Here is a 21,837-nt window from a genome sequence, read left to right as displayed (position 1 = left end):
TTGAAAGAGTTCTCATCCACTTGAAAGTGTTTGCTCCACTAGAACTCTTAAGACGGTTGTGTAAGCCAGAAGTGGTTTATCCATTTCCTGGCTGTCCATCTAAGCTCTGTGGGTAACTTTGTTCATGAGAGTTGAGGTAGGAGAAGACAAAAACCACAGTGGCATGGGTGTATGAAAGGCACTGGGTTTTTCTTCCGTGCCCTAGTGCCGAGCTGGCTACACCTAGGAATGGTTTCAGGCTTGCCATCTGTTGATAACAGACTTGTTTTGATAGTAAAACTGCTTTCAGGCTTGAGTTTCTGAAATCTGATCCTTTACAATAGGCCCATGGCAAATGTCCTTTCAGAACATCATGAAAACATGTGATGTTAATGACGTGGCTGGGGGACTCTTCAACAAGGTATGTGTGTATTTGTTGCAAGAATGCCATATAGCAAAGTACCTGGTAGGATGAAGGCTAAAGGAACTAGTAGGTAAAGTGATTGTTCAGGATCTTATTCTAGTATAGATGGCAGCATCCAGCTTACAAATGACATCCCCTTGCCACCATCATGCTTGCTGTTACTACGGGTTTAGCGTAAAAAGAATCTGAGACTTCTTGAGAATTTGTGAGTTCAGAGGTACAGAGGAAGAAAAGAAATGGTGAAAACCAGAAATAATTTTGGGGGACAGAATATCACTAGGCAGGTCTAGTTTATAAACACAGTGAACTTTCTATCCTAAAATGATAAAATATCTTCTCCTGCCTTAACTTGAACACCCACCTTTCATTATTTCACTCTACTTTATCGCACTGCTGTTAGGGACTCATTTGGAATAAGAACAATATTGTAGAATTATAGACAGCCGTCTCTAATCTTTTTTTTTTTTTCTTATTTATTTATTTATTTTTATGGCTGTGTTGGGTCTTCGTTTCTGTGCGAGGGCTTTCTCTAGTTGCGGCAAGCGGGGGCCACTCTTCATCGCGGTGCGCGGGCCTCTCACTATCGCAGCCTCTCTTGTTGGGAGCACAGGCTCCAGACGCGCAGGCTCAGTAATTGTGGCTTACGGGCCCAGTTGCTCCGTGGCATGTGGGATCTTCCCAGACCAGGGCTCGAACCCGTGTCCCCTGCACTGGTAGGCAGATTCTCAACCACTGCGCCACCAGGGAAGCCCTCTAATCTTTTTTTGAACATCTTCATTTAACCAGTCCTTCATGCAAAGGTCCGTTGAATGAGATTGCCTTCCTAATTCCTAAACGTGAGCAGTTAAACAGAGGAGCAGAAGTTTTGATTTGTAATGGGAGAGGAAGGCAAGGGGAAGAATGTAGCTTTGGAAAATGGAACACTTTGGAAGTGAGCTGGGCCAGTTCTGTAGCTTCATCAGGGATTTAGAGTAAGGTTAGTATAAGGGCTGTGAGCACTAAGGCATCTGTGGAGAAGGAGTGAGGGAGAAGTGCATAAATGGCGCTTTGTCAAAAAAAAAACTTTTTGAAATGGGCGAAGTGCTTCTAGTTTTGCCAAAAGAGTTTTGCCAATAGAAAAATAGGGAGGAATTTCTTCTCAACAACTCTCTTATACTGCAGACCTTTTTTTGTTTTTAAGCTAGGATAGTATCAGGCACAGAGCAGCTTGAAAAGACGTTTGTGGGTCAGCTTTTAAACTTCACCATTAATTGCAATGTAAAATGGTACAGTCATGTTGGAAAACCATTTAGAGTTTCCAAAGTAATTAAAACATATGTCCACAAAAAGACTTGTGTGTGAGTATTCACAGCAGCATTATTCATAATAGCTCAAAACTGGAAACAACCCAAGTATCATCACCCAGTGAAACAAATTGTGATATATCCATACAACAGAATCCTGCTCAGCAAAAAAAAAAAAAAAAAAAAAAGGACTGAACTATGGGTATAGACAGTGACATGCCTTAGTCTCAGAAATGTTGTGTGCCTAGTCAAAGCAGTGAGGCATAAATGAATACATACTACATGAATCCATTTATATGAAGTTTTGGAATAGGCAAAAGCAGCCTGTATTTATAGAAAGCAGATCAATTGTTGCCTGGGTCTTGGCATGGCAGAATTAACAAAGGAATTTTTTGGGGTGGTGGAAATGTTCTATATCTTGATGTGGAATGACTACATGGTGTATATAATTGTCAAAACACCCTTTACTGTGCATCCTGAATGAGTGTATTCTAAATAAATACACCTCAGAGTTGCTTTTTTAAAAGTTTCTGTTAAAAAGTGAAGACATTCACGGGGTTTATTTTTTATTTTTTTGTAAATATTACTACTCCTTATTACCTTGCTCTGTAGACATATTGCTTTCCAAGTCAAAAAGTCAATTTAAAAATGACTTTTTAGATTATAATCTGTATGAAATTGGGGATTGTCTGCACTTTGTATTATTGGTCCATTTTGATTCTTTTTGAATAGCCTTCTGGATTATGTGCTATTTTCAGAAAGCTTTTGGAGACTTTTTAGAGTGTATGTTTTAACAGGATTTTCCTGTAGGTCTTTGGCAAGTGTTACACTTCTATTGTGTAAGGAGTATAAATAACAACAGGACAGACTCATTTGCTGGCACGCCTTCCTCTTGTCCTGATTCTTTGCTGTTAAGTAACTCTTCAGTTCCTGTTGCTCCTGCCTTTGAACTCAGAAAAACAGGCCATCTCTCATACCCCTGAAATTAAGAGAAAACACAAAATACAGGAGAAGCTTGGCAGGGCAGAGATGCCGGTTTCTAATGAGCTATCACTGACGGCAAAAAACAAGGGAAGTTGATTTCCTACCTGATCCACACACAGATATTTGAGGTTTACTGAATTTCCCAAAATGTGTGTTCCTTCTTGCCTTCTCCGTTTCCTGCATCGATGGCTGGTTATTTGGAGGGTCAGTTATTTGAAGACCTCAAAATTTCATAGCTGTTATCTTGTCAAGGTAAACCTAAATTTGATGAACCCCAAATTAAAGGGAAGTGTCGGAAGAAATCAGTATGTTGTATGTTTGGCATGGAAAACATGAGTTGAGGTGGATTGGGACGGGTTGTTGAATTTTCAAGGGGATGAGGTCTGTTGATTTAGATAATATTTGGCGTCCAAGACCAAGTGCAACTGTATTGCCAGACTGTTTATGGCCCGGAGTTATCCTACCCTCATAGAAGCAGATTAGATCACAGGCAGTTCTCAGCTTCTTCAAGATCAACTCCAGTCTTTCTTCATGCTGGTCGCTAGGTTAAACCACTTCACCCTGGTTTAGGAAATGAGTAGAAATTGCACTAGACCTGGAGTTTGACCCATGTTCAAATCATGACACTGGCCAGCACTGTGACTTTGGACAAATTAATTCATCTTTTGAGCCTCAGTTTCATCATCTGTAAAACGGGGATATCAACTTCACAGAGTTTTCTGGAAAATGAGATGCAAGAAGAGACAGTGCTTGGCATTGTGCCTGGCACACAATAGGCAGTTGGTAAACCTGAGTCTGTTTCCTTTCTTTGTTGAGTAGCTCTTTCTGACTGTGGTCCCTGTTACATACGTACAACTATATGTCCAGTAGCACCATATTCATTTTATAAAACGCTTGAATGATGAGAATGAAGTGAGAAGAGTTTTAGAGCACGTGCTAAATGTTTGTTAATACGTAGTACCTTTGGAAAGGGAGGTGGTGCACCTTCATTTCCTGGCCTGTGTTGTGTACTTCGCCTTCACGATATGCAGCGATGTGACTGGAATTGCGGACAGCAGGCTGGGATGTGGAGAATAAATCCGATCATTGGAGGCTCGTTACTTGTGACTGCAGTGCGGGAGAGAGGAGGTGCGACTGTGTAAATGGAGCTTGATGTGCTAATGAAATAACTCAGATTCTTAAAAGAAAAAGAGAGAGGAAAACCTCGCCTTCCATGGCAACATTTTCTCGATATGCTTCTACTGACACTGCAACGCCAGAGAGAGATTCAGTGTATTTTGCTCCAACATTTTACAATTTGGTCAGAGAAAACACACTTAACACAAGGTAATGAATATTTTTGTGCCAGGGCAAAGTATTTGTAAAAAAGTTAATTATTAAATCCATCATGGGTGTTTCCGTTCTGAGTCTAATTCTGGTAGTCCGCATGTGGACGGCGTGCCAGTCCCTAGTTGTGGGTCTAGGCAATTGGAGAACGGAAGCAATTATCCAGCTAATATAAAGAAATCCTGCTACGGAGGACAGAAAGGCGCCCCTCACCCTCTCATCAATTACTCGAAATTCGTGTTTCTAGAGAATTAAATTCTTTGATAATCGCCTGCTCTCTTCCTTTGTCTGTTAGCGCCATCATCAGAGGCCTCAAGCGAAAGCCCTGGGAGTATTTCCGGTCTCTTCTCTAAGTCAGGCCAGCGATCAGGCTGTGAAACACGCACTTGGATGGGGATGGGGCCCGGGGCTTCAGTGGTGCTTCCAGGCCAGGATTGGTTTTAGTTCTAGGGGATTAGTTGACCCTTAAGAAATATTATAATGCAAATATATGCCCACCCTACTTTTCCGATCAGTGTGCAGGAATTCACAGTGGTGAGGTGCGTCTTGTTTCCAGCATGGACCAGTCCAGGGTGGTTTCTCCCCACCTAGAGAGCATTGCTGGTGGTGGTGGAGGAGTTGTTGCAGAACGAGCTCTGGATTAGGGGTCAAGGGTGTGAAGTTGAGTCACCTTCTAGCTGTGTATCATTTTCCAGGCCTCTTACCTGTTCTGGGCCTCACTTTTCTCATCTGTAGAAGGTGATAGTAGTAGCTTACTTTCCTGCCAACCTTCTAGGCTTTTTATCAAAAAATAAATGTGACATTTATAATGATACATTATAAATGAAGACACCTTAAAAATCAAAGCACTCTACAAATGTAAGATGTTATTAAATGTAAATTCAATGACCTTATTTCAATGCTCACATTGGAGAAACAATATTTGAAGACTTCTGAGAGCACACAAATAATTGTGAAGTTTAAATTTCCCTTTGGTGAGGCTCTTTTAGGACAGATCGATATGCTGTAGGGCAAACTCATCTCTGTGAATATCATAACTGAGTTTTCTTTGGCTTTCTTTTTCTGTTGTTTAATCCTATTATCTCTGTCCTTTATTTCCAAGCATTGGGAATAATGGGAAAACTGGAAGATTTTTACAAATAGTGAAGAATAAGTTGAAAGACCTCTGGGAAGAGAAAAGAGATTTTTTTTAAATGGGCAATGGTAATTTAAAAATTTATTTTTTCAGAAGTGACAGACTCAGGAACAGAGTTGATTAAAAAAAAAATTTTTTTTAAAGTCAACACCCAGCACTGCCCTTTCTTTACTTAGTGAGACATATGGTAGAAACAAATTTTGTGATCCTCTGCGGGCTCCGTTACCGGTCACCGCATTCACGTGACTACTGGCACAGTTGGCTCATTTAAAAGACTCAGTGATGTCTTGGAAGCCTAATGACTCTCTATTTTATTTTTTCGTCCTGCAGGATATGGTGAAGCTAATTCCTTTCCAACGTTCGACCACTTTTTTACAAAACAGGAAAATGAAAGGACTTTCAAAAGTGAGACCCAGAATATCCAGTTTGCAGAATAGACAGTACAGGCCTGCGCTCGGCCGGAGGCCGGCCGGCCATGGGTTTCACTTAAGAACTCCAAGTAAAAGGACAGGGTGGAAAGTGTAGGGAATGCCTTCAGGGAAATGCCAACGGGGCTGATTATTGTTAGAAAAGTTGGAAATGGCTGGGCCGCGGGGACCAGGGTCCAAGCGCCCTGGTCTCTGTGGAGATGGAGTGAGCGCCTTGCTTCCCTGAGGTCTGGACGGAAGGCGTTCCTCTTCCTGACTTGACCGTGTCTCCCCGACCCCTGCCCGCCGCCTTTAGAGTAGTGAAATATGCTTACTCTTCACGAAGCTGAGAAAAAAGGCAGACAGCCGAGGAAGAGACTAATAATTAGGCCTCTTTGGAAGGTTTGAGACAAATTGGCATCATGGCTGCCCGGGAAAACACAACGGGTCTTTGTTTTCAACTGAGAACACTAGAAATCATGGTGTCCCAGTGCTTCGGGGTCCTGTCGCGGTGGGGGGGGGTGGGGGGGTGGGGGGGTGGGGTGGGCCCGGCCCTGCCTGTGCGAAGCAGGGCCCTCTAATTGGTACACACACACGATTCTTCATCATCTCTGCCCCCGTCTCTCCAGAGCAGCTATTTGTTTTTGTTACTGCAGTATTGCGAATTGACCCATCACGCCCAATGCCCCCCTTACTTTCTGTGGCTTCTTTCATTCTTCTGGAAGGAGGGCTGGGAACAGCCGTTGGCGTGTGTGGTGGCAGCGCTGCAGGCTGGCCATCGGAGGATATCCATCAGAGGAAAAGCTGCGCCCCCTCGGCCCCTCACCCTTGGCTTTGGGCCCCCCTCTGCCTCCCCACTGCCAGCGCATTCAGCTCCCTGCCTTTGTGCAGGCGCAGGACACAGCGCCACCTTCTTGGCTCCCCTTTCCCATGTGGAAGCCAGAGTCACTCCTCCGGCTCGGGAACTGTGAGCCTCTTGTGAATGCCGCTGGCTTGGTGGGAAGATCAGGATTCTGGCCGCCTGCTGTGTGGAGAGTCGGCGAGGATGAGGATGCGTGTGCTGTGCCCTTGTTTGTTATCTGTAAACAAACTGCAGAAACAAGTGTCTGGGGTTCGATCCATCGCTCCGGGACCCCCGTTCCTTTTTCCATGTAGACTTTCTCAGCAGAAGCTCCTTTTCACTTGATTAGCTGTAACAAACTCTCTTTGGAGTTTTGTGTTTTGGAAACAACGTTGCCAGAGAAGAATCCCTGTGTCTGTGGTAAATGCCTCAAATAAATTCTTCCTCCTATAAATGGAGAAGACAGAATAGAAGGGCTTTAATCTATCGTCTTGCCTGTTAGTGAAATACTACTGAGGGACCTAGTTCATCTGCATATTAAATGTGCTAGACCTATCTCTGTTTTTTTCCCCTTACTTGTTACCTTGGAGACAGAGCCCTGGCTCAGGAATTGCGCGAGGCATGCTGCAGACCTTCCGTATGGCTTCTGTGCGCTGAGAAGGCAGTTAATGGGGAAAGGTTGGATTTTTCCAGAGTGTCTTCAGTGGTTAATAGAGAAGAGAGAGGAAGGAGAAGAAGTGAGAGAGGTTTATTCTTCTGGTAATATTTCCAGAATACTACTTTTAAATTAATTGCAGGCAGTTTACCTAGATTTCAAAAGAAAGTCAGACTAGGGCCTCTGATCACGTGAGACTGCTTTTAAAGAGGAACCTTCCAGTGCCTTTGGCAGCACTGGCATAGGAAGATCAGCTACCAGTTGACACTGGATTCCAAACCTACCGTGAGGGAGTCTCGCCTCTCACTGCTTTGTTTAATAGCACTGTTCTTCCATATTGTTTCATGGCGTCTTATTTTCTCGGGCCAACTTTTTCAGGAGACTGAGAAGCAAGATTTAAAAATAGGATTCAGTCAGCAGCCAGAGAGCAAAACTGGCCCATTTTCCCAGCTGAATATGTAGGCTGCATGTCATGGTGCAGCAGGGAGCCTTCACAGTCTTCTGCGGTCTCAGCACCCAGGTGAGGAGATGGCCCATAGCACACCTCTGGTTGGGGCAGAGTCTGGATTATACATCAGACTTCTTGACTCCACGTGTAGGGCTCTTTCAGCGTCAGTCCTGACCTATTAAATCACTTGCTCTGAGTTCTGTCCGAGGTAAAGTTGTGTGAAGGAAGTGTGAGAAGGAAGCCGGCCACCAGTCAACTTGGGAAACTTGGGAAGGAGGAGGCACTGTGTCCTCAAATTTTAAATCTCTTCCTGTTGGTATTTGTTGTTAATAGACGGAATTAGATCGAGTCTGGAACCATGGGTGCTCTGAGGATGAATTGTCAAAAGTGTGCCTTGCCATTCAAGGCACATTTGGTTCTCTTGGTAACTCTGCCTTCCCTGAAGTCCCGTTGACCACGCTTTGCCATGGCCGTAGTTTGAGGAGACAAGATGTCCCTTAGGCTTTTTCTCTTGAAAACTTGAATATGGACAAGTTAGCCCGAGGCAATCACAGAATCTTTAAAAAGAGACTTTTAGCTAGGAAATGGTTTTTTTTCAGTAGGACACAGGATTCTGGTCTTTGACTGTGAACCGGGAAGTCTGCAGGTAAGAGTAGGAACTGTGTATAATACCTTTCGTATATTCGTCCCTCATTTATAAATGTTTTCTTACCTGCTGGTTATTTATTCATTCAACAGGTATTCAGTTTGTATTGATGTGAAGTGCTACATACCATGAAGGTGCTTGGGAAGCAGAGTTGAGTATTATACACAGTCTCTGGCTTCAGTAATACGGAGGCATATGCTTGTTCAGTAACTGGACAGTTTTAAAAAGAGATGAGCGTTTTGACTGCTCACATTTAATGGGAGGGACTGAGTAACTTTTTAAAAGATGGCAGTGGTTCACGCATCTTTATGGTACCGAGAATTATTCAGAAGGTCTTTCTTTGTAAGGTCTCACCGCTTATTTTCCTCAAAACAAGATCTGGTGCTACAGGGTATACAGGGTCCCATGGCCTTTGGCTGAGGGGGTTATTTGAGGTTGGAAGGTAGGGGTAGGAGGCGCCAGGGCCAAGTATGGCAGAGTTCCCGAGGATGTACGAGTGTAAATGCCACAGAGGTGGGAACAGGGGCGGGGAAGCGATGCACAGAGGCAACGTCCAGTGCTATGTACTCTGACACCTGCCATGATCCAGGCTCCGTGCTAGGCGCCTTATATATATATTCTCCCACTTCTTTCTCTTAACAACCCTGTGCGGGTGAGCTGGTGGCACGTTCCTGTATTGCTGGTGAGGACGCCGGTGCTGTGAGGACCGACAACATGGACGGGGTCCTGTGCCTACGTGGCGGAGCACGTGTTTAACCCGGGCTCTCTGCTGTCCGAGCCCACCAGCTCTTGCCTTCATACAACACTCCCAACTCTCTTAATAAGTTGGAAGTTTATCAGGACCCTGGGGCTAATTTTTTCCCTCCTTTTAATCATTGAAATGGGATCTCTGTGGACCCTGAAGGGGAAACAGACTGAAGGAAAATGACACTGCAGTGTCAAGAATAGAAGTGAAAATCTAAGACCAAACTGGTAAAATGAAGTAGACATGAAAGGAATCACATCCATAGCTTTGACTTCCAACCCACTTTGCCTGAAGTTATTTCAGTCAACAAGGAGCTGGTGAGTTCTGGATAAATACAACTTTCTGTGTTCTAGATGGAAGTAGGTCCGCCCCCTCTTTTTGTATGGTCCCAAGGACTGTGTTTTGCTTTCTTCTCACACAGGGAGTTCATAATTAACGGTAGTTATTTTTACCTCTTCAGTGGGTACCCTGCTACCATGCACACTTTTCTTCATTCTAGGGACTCATGCTTTGATACAATAAAGCCAACATAATCCCTGTCTTTAGAGAGTTTGTAGGGGATGTGTGATTACAATGTAGTGGGATTAGTGCTGGGGAGGCACCGATAAACATAGTGTGAATTCATATTTAAACTTTAGTGATGTGGAAAACAAGCTAGTGGAAAGGTATTTTGGACTTCATTTTACAAGGAGCTTGAGGAACTCCTAAAAAAAAATTGTTCTGCAGACTCGTTTGCCCTAAGACTTGTGATTTTCAGTTGTGATTTAGGGTTGATCATGGTGAGATTTCTTTGTCAGTGAGGCTTCTCTTCAGGTCTGTGTGGTGGATGCCTTCCTACACTTACTATCAGAACTGCAAACCCGTCTCTTCTGCACCCTTTTCCGTCTCATTTCCCGTGTTAGTGCATGTGTAGTGTGCATTTATTCTCCTTGCTGGTTTGCATGAATTTGGTCCTAGATGGCATCACAATTCGAACCAGATTTTAGTGGTAACCATTCAAGGCATCTGAGTCATCCTGATCAGCATTTGAGTTTTTCCCTACTGGGCCCCTAAGTGACCTCAACTGCTAACCAGTCTTATGAAAAATAGTATAATTTGGTTTCACACAGCAGGTCTCTTAAGCAAAAATCACATGTATAGGCAAATTTACTGGCTGTGCAGGTTACTTTGAAATATTTTTAGTGCTTTAAAAAAATCAGAAAGCCAGTGGAGCTGAAGGCAAAGGGAAAGAATTATATTTTTCTTTTCAATGTCCAACAAAATATGCACTAATGATACAATTACAGTATATTAAGTTAATACAATAAATACAGTGTTAATCCATTTTGGACTTTCTTGTGTTGTCCTTGTTTGTGGAGTAATGTAATTGTGACAGAGTAATTAATACCCTACAGAGGGATTAGCGGTGAAGATTGAGATAAAAGAACAAGGAGACAAGAAGGACTGAGCTGTCTAGAAGACAGGGGAGTTTAGAAAGTGCTGAGACATGGAATTTCCTGAGGGTGATTTTAGGCTTTCCTGACTCTAATTACCGTATACATTTTCCTGTCTGCTAGTGATGATCAGCGGGGCTAGACAGGTAAAACGTATTAGAAATGATGGCGTCCTGGGACGCATCAGCAAGAATGATGTTCCAGCCAGGCCACCGGCCCTCAGCTGGGCCTCTGCTATTGTCTCAAAGGTTTTCTCATCTCTGTAATTTACATGTTTTTGTTATTTTGTTATTAAAATATCTTTTGGGTCATTATCTCCTCTACACAAATCTTAGAAAATCAGGAGGAGTTCCCCTAAACGAGTACTCGGTCCCTCGGTTTTCTATCAGAGCATGGTGGGCCTCTCAGGGCCAACAAATTGTTCCAGTTAATTTTTCTTGCCCCTTTTATTGGCTCTGGAGTTTCTCGTGGTCAGCCTGTGCTTCACATTGAAATCATTAACTTGGACCCAAACGAAAGGTATTTGAGAAGCAACAGCAGCAGTAGAGAGCAGAAGGTGGAGATCTAGCTGGAATTTCTTGTTTTCCACAGAAATAAGTGCAGTTGGAAGAAACTCTAGGAACCAGTTTAGGTGAGCCTTGCCCTGCCCTCCCAGCCCCTGTGCAGGCAGCAGAGGGGAAGTTCTTTCTATACCTGTCTCCACCTGGCTGACACGGTAAATATTTTTTTTTAATATTTTTTTAAATTGAAGTATAGTTGATTTACAATGTTGTGTTAGTTTCAGGTGTACAGCAAAGTTATTCAGTTATACACACATAGATGTATGTGTGTGTATAAAAAATGTGTGTATATTCTTTTTCAGATTCTTTTTCCTTATAGGTTATTACAAAATATTGAGTATAGTTCCCTGTGTTATACAGTAGGTCCTTGTTGGTTATCTGTTTTATATAGTAGTGTGTATATGTTAATCCCAAACTCCTAATTTATCCCTCCCTGCCCCCTCCTTTCCCCTTTGGTAACCGTAAGTTTGTTTTCTATGTCTGTGGGTCTATTTCTGTTTTGTACATAAGTTCATTTGTATCATTTTTTTTTTAGATTCCGCAGATAAGCGATATCATATATCTGTCTTTGTCTGACTTACTTCACTTAGTATGATAATCTCTAGGTCCATCCATGTTGCTGAAAATGGCATTATTTCATTTTTTTATGGCTGAGTAATATTCCATTGTATGTGTATGTATATATGTATGTGTGTATCTATCTATATATTTCTTTATATATCTCATGTCTTCTTTATCCATTCATCTGTCCGTGGACACTTGGGTTGCTTCCATGTCTTGGCTATTGTAAATAGTGCTGCAATGAACATTGAAGTGTATGTATTTTTTCAAATTATAGTTTTCTCCAGATCTATGCCCAGGAGTGGGATTGCAGGATCATGTGGTAACTCTGTTTTTAGTTTTCTAAGGAACTTTCATACTGTTCTCTGTGATGGCTGTACCAGTTTGCATTCCCACCAACAGTGTAGGAAAGTTTCTTTTTCTCCACATCCTCTCCAGAATTTATTATTTGTGGACTTTTTTTTTTTTTGGCCACGCTGCACGGCATGAGGGATCTTAGTTCCCCAACCAGGGATCGAACCCATGCCCCCTACAGTGGAAGCTTGGAGTCTTAACCACTGGACCGCCAGGGACGTCCCATATTATTTGTAGACTTTTTGAAGATGGCTGTTCTGATTAATGTGAGGTGATACTGCATTGTAGTTTTGATTTGCATTTCTCTAATAATTAGCAATGTTGAGTAAAAGAGTGGGTTTTTTTAATAGATTATTATTTTTTTAATTGAAGTATAATTGGTTTACCATGTTGTGTTAGTTTCAGGTATACAGCAAAGCATGGTAAATATTCTTTAGTGGCAGGATTCTCATTTTTGAATTGAAAAATAGGCTTTCGTATTAAGTTATTAAAAATTCTGTGGTTTGGCTTTAAAATCAAATAACTTGTTCACAGATGAATTAGACATTAGTTTTAGCTTTCTGTTAATTTTTTACCCTTCCTCCCCGCCGTGTTGTTCATCTCGGCCTTTTTGGCGATCGTCTTGATGTTCAGGTGTCTGCACTCCTCCTCTCCTTGGCACTGCTGCAAGCAGCCTTCTCCACGTTGGTTGTTGTTGTGCTGTCCCCCACTGCTCTGTGCAGGAAGGTTGGAGCAGGTACAGGTTCAGGGGCTTCCCGCCTACCCTGGAAGTCTGAGCCCAGAGTAATTTTACCCTCAAAAATCTTTCCACAGTTGGCATCAGAGTCAAGGAGGTCAGCTGGACAGCTCACCCTCACTGGACCCAAGCAGTTCAGCCAGGTGATACTTCCGTGGACTGTCTTGTTGGGTCAGATGGGCTTGTCTGTCTAGCCAGCCTCCTCAGCCCCCACCTGCACTAGCCTGGTCATAGTGGGTGGTCACTACCTATAATATTTCTCAGAGACTTCTGCACGTAAAACCTACATCTAGGCATGTATGTTTACAATCGTGATGGACAAGAGCTTATTTTTCTTAAAAAGGAAAATGAAAATTTGTTTCCAATTTTTTTTCCAATTGTTTCCTATTTTCCTCTGGGAAAATAGGTGTGAATTTTTTTTTTCCTAGCAAAAACCTGGAGGGAATCACTAATGGAAAAAAATGCTGTTGTGTACTGTTAAAATGTCACAAAGCAGATATCCTAGCCAGTTATCATATATACATATAAATTCTTTTAAAGGATGATTTAATCATCCCTTTGGATTTATAGTGTTTTAAAAAATATCTTTACCTGGCACCTAAATACAAATGTATGAACAATTTTACATAAATTCTCACATAAAATTTCACATAATAACTGCAACTAAATTATTTGCTTTTTTTTTTTTAAACGTCTTGCCTTTCACATTGTTTCTGAAGATCTGACTTGAATAAACACAACCTTGGGAGCTTTTGCTTTATATAGATAAGCCGAAATGCCATCCTGATGCTGCATAAAATAGCTAGGATTAGAAGAACTCTTGAAAAGCAAGATTGGTAATGGGGAGCGATAGCTGTGTGTGAAAACCTTAATGTTGAAGTATGTTCTTGTAATGCATTTTTCTTGTCCTCCTTGTTATCCTACAATTTTAGTGGGAAAACTACCAACAATGTTATTTCAAAGATGTGGTTAAAAAATAATCAAATTTAACAGAAAATGGAGCTCTAGCCTTTGGTTAAACATTCATTTACTTCTCTCTCTCTCTCTCCCTCTCCTTAAAAAACAGAACCATGGATCGTTTTTGTGCACAGTTGCATAGATTGGTGTTAACTCTTTCTCAGGTTGCTCTTTGGTTTGGGACTCCAGAGATTTAACTTGCTCCTGGTTCATGTGTGAAATGCTGCACTTGGTATAGGTTTGTCCGGTTGAGAATTTATTTCCTTCCTCCAATTTTTTTTTTCGTTTTAAATTTTTATTGGAGTATAGTTGATTTAAAATGTTGAGTTAGTTTCTGCTGTACAGCAAAGTGAATCAGTTATACATATACATATATCCACTCTTTTTTAGATTCTTTTCCCATATAGGTCATTACAGAGTATTGAGGAGAGTCCCCTGGGCTATACAGTAGGTTCTTATTAGTTATCTAGTTTGTATATAGTAGTGTGTATATGTCAATCCCAATCTCCCAATTTATCCCTCCCCCTACCCATCTTCCAGTTGGGTTTATGGAGGTTCTGACATGGGAAGAGGATGCTGGAGAATGTCAAGATGAAGCCAGGAGCATGGAGGGACCAGAGCCAGCTTCGGCTCCCTGGGAAAGCAGTACCATTGTAGATGCCCTGTGGCAGTTGATGGTGCCCTTTCTGGGGACCTGGGGAGGCAGCTGTTCTGCTTCAGCCACTTTATGAGAAGGAAAGCTGCCCCCCACCTCAGCACGTCCCCTCATTGTCTTGACATTCATACCATATCGGGGATATATATTTATGTATGAAAGAACACAGGACAATGGGGTCCGTGTTATGCGGCATACAGAGGTGAAAAAATAGACATCCTTACCCCTTTGAAGTTTTCAGCTGGTGTGTGTCGGGGGAGGTGTGCCTTAAGGAAGTGCTATATTTGGATGAGAGGAAAGGATTCCTGAGGAGGACTGGGGGAGGAGGTGAGAGCTTGCAACAGATCTGGAAGGAAAGAGGTGGCACTGTCCACCTGAGAAAATGGTAGCAGAAACAGATATCTTCCATGGTCGGGTGGGTCCCTAACAAAGGGAACATTCCCTTCCTCAAAGGGAAGGCTGGGGACGAATGTTCAGGTATGTGTGGACGTATAGTTTGGGATGTATAGTTTTGTATGCCATGAGGACCCTTTTGTCAATGCTTGTTTCACCCAATAGCCCAGCAGTCCTATCTATTCCACATAACTTCACATTACTCTGAAGTGAATTTTTAAAAACTTAAATCTAGTGGGTATGGGTTTTCTAAAGGGGAAAATTCTTCCCAGCTTTCAAAAAAGGGAAGGGACTGTGGCTGTTTTGTTTGCATCCTATCCCCAAAGCCCAGTACAGGGTTTGACATATAATGAGTGCTAATAAATACTGGTGGAAAGAAGGAAAAAAGTCTAGGGGTTATAATTTGGGAAAGAGCTAAGAGAGGAATTCAGTTTTGAGTAGATAAACTGAATATAATTTCAGGGTTATTTTCTCTTTAAGCATTTGGGGGACTGGGATGAACTTCCTTTGCAGGTGGGTTGGCTCCGCAGGGATAAAGGGGGTGGGGTTTTCAGCTCATGTTCCAAGTTCATGTCTCAGGGAGAGGTTCAGTGAGACTGAGGGCTGCCTCCTCTGACCACACAGCTTTGCATAATTGATTAACACTGCAGAGCTGTTTGCATTTCTTTCCTAAAATAAATTTCATTTTCTAATGGACTATCTGGAATTAATAAGTGCCAAAAGCCAGGATGTGTGTTGAATCTTGTGATCTGATGTGATACACCTCAGCTCCTTGAAAAGGTGTAATTAATGATCTTGAATCTCGGGGCATTCTTAGTTCCTGAGTTGGTAAACAGGTCTCTGAAAAAGCTAGTATTTATTGTTTACCATGGGCCAGGCATTGTCCTGAGGGCTTCACCTAATTACCTCCTTTGATTATCTTTTTTAAAATCATCTCAGACACTCTAAGAATTAGCACCATGAGTATCTCCATTTCTAGCTGTGAGAACAGACTCTCAAAGTGACGAAGTCACTCCAAGTTGACACGGCCAGTAAACAGTAGAACTGGATTTGAGTTGAAACCGTCGGGCTCCTAAAGGCCAGGCGACATAGCTTCTTTCTCCTGGGCATTTCTGTTTTCCTTAGAGCTTCCCCATAGCTTCTGTCATTCTGATACTCCTGTCAGATGTGATAAATAGCATTTAAGTGGGTGTGGCACAGGTCCTACATTAACAGACCCCCGAGGCCATAACACAGTTTAAGAAAGATTTTGGCAAATCACATCAATTGTATAAAGGTAGGTCACGATCACGTAGTGCGCTGGAGGCCAGTTTTGGGGCAATACTGTGAGGAAAAGGTGTGTGATTTACACCTGCAGAGACATTTCGGCTGGGAGAAGCCACATGATGAGGGGACTTGGGGTTTCAAGGGGGAAAAGATTAAGGATTCTGGTTGGCAAGTCTCTTGGAAAATGTAAGAGTAGTAAACATTTTACATTCAGTACATCAGTAACTTTTGAATGAGGTGTTCCAGGTACTTCACAACACTTAAGTTTAATGTGTGAGCATTGTGGTTGGTAAGTGAGGATGACACCAATTCTCTCTTCTGTGTTAACAGAAATATGAAATGACAGAAGATGAATTTTTTAAAATTGAGTTTTAGATTTTGGTAAAGCAGAATATAAAACAATTGAATACCAGGATAAAAGACTTAATAAAAAGCAATAACTAAGTTTATGCTAGAAAAAAAATCATCAGTCATGACATTTTTGGGATCAAAGTGTCTAGATAATCAAAGATAATCAATGTATTCAGATAATCTAATTTGATGTACGACTTATTTTCCTTTTTTTATAAAAGGCAAATTTTGTGCATGTTATAGACTTGGCAGTACAACTTTATCTTTTTATTTTATTTATTTATTTTTTATTTTTGTCTGCGTTGGGTCTTCGTTGCTGTGTGCGGGCTTTCTCTAGTTGTGGCGAGCGGGGGCTACTTTTTGTTGCGGTGCCCAGGCTTCTCATTGCGGTGGCTTCTCTTGTTGCGGAGCACGGGCTCTAGGCACTCAGGCTTCAGTAGTTGTGGCTCGGGGCCTCTAGAGCTCCGGCTCAGCAGTTGTGGCTCACAGGCCTAGTTGCTCCGCGGCATGTGGGATCTTCCCGGACCAGGGCTTAAACCCGTGTCCCCTACATTGGCAGGTGGATTCTTAACCACTGTGCCACCAGGGAAGTCCCGGCAGTACAACTTTAAATAGCTTTTCTAGCATTACAGGTTGATTTTGAGTTAATTGAACAGTTTGTAGTTTTAATAACATTGGGAAAGTGGATATGTGCACATAAATTTAGGGGAAAAGAAAAAAATAATACTGTTTGGTTTTTAAAACAATCCTCTTGTAAATAATGTGAATATCCAGAAGGTGAGAAGATCACCTTATGATCACCTTCAGAAACAAAATGACATTTTTTTTTCTTTCAAGGGGATGGCATTGGATAAAATATTCAGGGTATTCTAGTTTTGAATGAAAGAGAAGAAGTTCCCAGAATATTGTGTAAATATTATTTTAAGTGCTGATTATTTAGAAGAAAATTTAAATGCTAAGGAGATTTTTTTTTTTCATTAGTTAGGGTATGTAAAAGAGTTTAGATATTATTCCTGACCCACCTTTGCAATCTGAAGAAACCCAGGGATAAACCCCAATGGCTCTGACTGGCCAAATCACTCAGTAAGTAATGATAGACACCTTTGTAAGTAGGAAGAGAAGAAATAAGTAGAAGGAGCAAGGGAACAACATGCTCTGAGGGCTCGCAGACTCTCAGGTCATACGTGTATTGAAGAGTTTAGATCTCAAAGATGAGCATTTCTCTTGTCTCATTGGGAAGGGGAATGACAGCGTGGGCTCTTTCTTCTTTCAAAACAAACTCACCCCCCACCGCCATTATAGATAATACTCTGTGTTCAAATCATTCCGGAAAACTTCAAGCTTGTATATAAATATGACAGAGAGAGAGAGAGAGAGTGAGAGAGAGAGAGAGTGTGTGTGTGTGTGTGTGTGTGTGTGTGTGTGTAGTGGTTGTCCCTGCTGATCTATATTTTTAAACACTTTTCCATATTGTTTGTTTTTCAAATATTTGTATACATGTATCCATCCACACCTTTTTATATTTAATTTGTGCTTTATTTTTTTCACTGTACCAGGATGTAGTGAGCTTTTCCCCTGTGTCACTAGATATTCTTTGAAGAAGCGATTTGTAAGCTTTGCAGTTGTGTGAGTTTGGTGAGCCCTGATTTGTCCATCTCCACTCGGCACTCAGTGTTCCAGTGTCTCCTCTGCTCTCAGCTCCTGCATTCTCTGCTTTTTTTTTTTTTTAATGTCTGAAACATTTATATTAACATATTTCCATACAAATAACCCAAAGAAAGTTTAGTATTAGTTGCTTTTTTTGTTTGTTTGTTTTTTTATACTGCAGGTTCTTATTAGTCATCAATTTTATACACATCAGTGTATACATGTCAATACCAATCATCCAATTCATTGCACCACCATCCCCACCCCACCACGGTTTTCCCCCTTGGTGTCCATACGTTTTTCTCTACATCTGTGTCTCAACTTCTGCCCTGCAAACCGGTTCATCTGTACCATTTTTCTAGGTTCCACATACATGCGTTAATATATGATATTTGTTTTTCTCTTTCTGACTTACTTCACTATGTATGACAGTCTCTAGATCCATCCATGTCTCAACAAATGACTCAATTTCGTTCCTTTTTATGGCTGAGTAATATTCCATTGTATATATGTACCACAATTTCTTTATCCATTCGTCTGTCAATGGGCATTTAGGTTGCTTCCATGACCTGGCTATTGTAAAATAGTGTTGCAGTGAACATTGGGGTGCATGTGTCTTTTTGAATTATGGTTTTCTCTGGGTATATGCCCAGTAGTGGGATTGCTGGATCATATGGTAATTCTATTTTTAGTTTCTTAAGGAACCTCCATACAGTTCTCCAAAGTAGCTGTATCAATTTACATTCCCACCAACAGTGCAAGAGGGTTACCTTTTCTCCACACCCTCTCCAGCATTTATTGTTTGTAGATTTTTTGATGATGGCCATTCTGACTGGTGTGAGGTGATACCTCATTGTAGTTTTCATTTGCATTTCTCTAATGATTACTGATGTTGAGCATCCATTCATGTGTTTGTTGGCAATTTGTATATCTTCTTTGGAGAAATGTCTATTTAGGTCTTCTGCCCATTTTTGGATTGGGTTTTTTGTTTCTTTAATATTGAGCTGCATGAGCTGTTTATATATTTTGGAGATTAATCCTTTGTCTGTTGATTCGTTTGCAAATATTTTCTCCCATTCTGAGGGTTGTCTTTTCATCTTGTTTATGGTTTCCTTTGCTGTGCAAAAGCTTTGAAGTTTCATTAGGTCCCATTTGTTTATTTTTGTTTTTATTTCCATTACTCTAGGAGGTGGATCAAAAAAGATCTTGCTGTGATTTATGTCATAGAGTGTTCTGCCTATGTTTTCCTCTAAGAGTTTTATAGTGTCCGGTCTTACATTTAGGTCTCGAATCCATTTTGAGTTTATTTTTGTGTATGGTGTTGGGGAGTGTTCTAATTTCATTCTTTTACATGTAGCTGTCCAGTTTTCCCAGCACCACTTATTGAAGAGACTGTCTTTTCTCCATTGTATATCTTTGCCTCCTTTGTCATAGATTAGTTGACCATAGGTGCGTGGGTTTATCTCTGGGCTTTCTATCTTGTTCCATTGATCTGTGTTTCTGTTTTTGTGCTGGTACCATATTGTCTTGATTACTGTAGCTTTGTAGTATAGTCTGAAGTCAGGGAGTCTGATTCCTCCAGCTCCGTTTTTTTCCCTCAAGACTGCTTTGCCTCTTCAGGGTCTTTTGTGTCTCCATACAAATTTTAAGGTGATTTGTTCTAGTTCCATAAAAGATGCCACTGGTAATTTGATACGGATTGCATTGAATCTGTAGATTGCTTTGGGTAGTATACTCATTTTCACAATATTGATTCTTCCAATCCAAGAACATGGTATATCTCTCCATCTGTTGGAATCATCTTTAATTTCTTTCATCAGTGTCTTATAGTTTTCTGCATACAGGTCATCTGTTTCCCTAGGTAGGTTTATTCTTAGGTATTCTTTTTGTTGCAGTGGTAAATGGGAGTGTTTCCTTAATTTCTCCTTAAGATTTTTCATCATTAGTGTGTAGGAATGCAAGAGATTTCTGTGCATTAATTTTGTATCCTGCTACTCTACCAAATTCATTGATTAGCTCTAGTAGTTTTCTGGTAGCATGTTTAGGATTCTCTATGTATAGTATCATGTCATCTGCAAACAGTGACAGTTTTACTTCTTCTTTTCCAATTTGTATTCCTTTTATTTCTTTTTCTTCTGATTGCTGTGGCTAGGACTTCCAAAACTATGTTGAATAATAGTGGTGAGAGTGGACATCCTTGTCTTGTTCCTGACCTTAGAGGAAATGCTTTCAGTTTTTCACCATTGAGAATGATGTTTGCTGTGGGTTTGTCATATGTGGCCTTTATTATGTTGAGGTAGGTTCTCTCTATGCCCACTTTCTGGAGAGTTTTTATAATAAATACATGTTGAATTTTGTCAAAAGCTTTTTCTGCATCTACTGAGATGATCATATGGTTTTTATTCTTCAGCTTGTTAATATGGTGTATCACATTGATTGATTTGCGTATATTGAAGAATCCTTGCATCCCTGGGATAAATCCCACTTGATCATGGTGCATCATCCTTTTAATGTGGTGTTGGATTCTGTTTGCTAGTATTTTGTTGAGAATTTTTGCATCTGTATTCATCATTGATATTGGTCTGTAATTTTCTCTTTTTGAGGTATCTTTGTCTGGTTTTGTTATCAGGGTGATCGTGGCCTCATAGAATGAGTTTGGGAGTGTTCCTTCCTCTGCAGTTTCTTGGAAGAGTTTGAGAAGGATGGGTGTTAGCTCTTCTCTAAATGTTTGATAGAATTCACCTGTGAAGCCATCTGGTCCTGGACTTTTGTTTGTTGGAAGATTTTTAATCACCGTTTCAATTTCATTCCTTGTGATTGGTCTGTTCATATTTTCTATTTCTTCCTTGTTCAGTGTTGGAAGGTTATACCTTTCTAAGAATTTGTCCATTTCTTCCAGGTTGTCCATTTTATTGGCATAGAGTTGCTTGTAGTAGTCTCTTAGCATGCTTTGTATTTCTGCAGTGTCTGTTGTAACTTCTTCTGTTTCATTTCTAATTTTATTGATTTGAGTCCTCTCCCTCTTTTTCTTGATGAGTCTGGCTAATGGTTTATCAATTTTGTTTATCTTCTCAAAGAACCAGCTTTTAGTTTTATTGATCTTTGCTGTTGTTTTCTTTGTTTCTATTTCATTTATTTCTGCTCTGATCTTTATGATTTCTTTCCTTCTGCTAACTTTGGGTTTTGTTTGTTCTTCTTTCTCTAGTTCCTTTAGGTGTGAGGTTAGATTGTTTACTTGAGATTTTTCTTGTTTCTTGAGGTAGGCTTGTATAGCTGTAAAATTCCCTCTTAGTACTGCTTTTGCTGCATCCCATAGGTTTTGGATCATCGTGTTTTCATTGTCATTTGTCTCTAGGTATTTTTTGATTTCCTCTTTGATTTCTTCAGTGATCTCTTGGAATTTAGTAACGTACTGTTTAGCCTCCATGTGTTTGTGTCTTTTACGTTTTTTTCCCTGTAATTCATTTCTAATCTCATAGCATTGTGGTCAGAAAAGATGCTTGATATGATTTCAATTTTCTTAAATTTACTGAGGATTGATTTGTGACCCAAGATGTGATCTATCCTGGAGAACGTTCCATGTGCACTTGAGAAGAAAGTGTAATCTGCTGTTTTTGGATGGAATGTCCTATAAATATCAATTAAATCTATCTGGTCTATTGTGTCATTTAAAACTTGTGCTTCCTTATTCATTTTCTATTTGGATGATCTGTCCATTGGTGTAAGTGAGGTGTTAAAGTCCCCCACTATTATTGTGTTACTGTCGATTTCCTCTTTTATAGCTGTTAGCAGTTGCCTTATGTATTGAGGTGCTCCTATGTTGGGTGCATATATATTTATAATTGTTATATCTTCTTCTTGGATTGATCCCTTGACCATTATGTAGTGTCCTTCCTTGTCTCTTGTAACATTCTTTATTTTAAAGTCTATTTTATCTGATATGAGTATTGCTACTCCAGCTTTCTTTTGATTTCCATTTGCATGGAATATCTTTTTCCATCTCCTCACTTTCAGTCTGTATGTGTCCCTAGGTCTGAAGTGGATCTCTTGT

At 40.8% G+C, this 21,837-nt stretch overlaps 1 protein-coding gene across 7 annotated transcripts in view; it reads left to right on the top strand.

Annotated features, from left to right (window-relative positions):
- The window catches only part of TSPAN5 (tetraspanin 5), a 172,952-nt gene that overhangs the window by 59,236 nt on the left and 91,879 nt on the right, over positions 1 to 21,837 (top strand). Inside the window, exon 1 of one of the 7 annotated variants that reach the window (XM_007184067.3) lies at positions 10,938 to 11,021. The exons of the other annotated variants lie outside the window; for them this stretch is intronic. The gene's annotated coding sequence lies outside the window, so the exon portion shown is untranslated. Of the gene's footprint in view, positions 1 to 10,937; positions 11,022 to 21,837 lie in introns of those variants that run through there. 7 annotated transcript variants of the gene reach the window in all.

The sequence above is a fragment of the Balaenoptera acutorostrata genome, chromosome 5 (assembly GCF_949987535.1).
Source record: "Balaenoptera acutorostrata chromosome 5, mBalAcu1.1, whole genome shotgun sequence".
NCBI lineage: Eukaryota > Metazoa > Chordata > Mammalia > Artiodactyla > Balaenopteridae > Balaenoptera > Balaenoptera acutorostrata.
The sequence above is the reverse complement of the archived record's forward strand: the minus strand, read 5'-3'. Positions and strand labels throughout refer to the sequence as shown.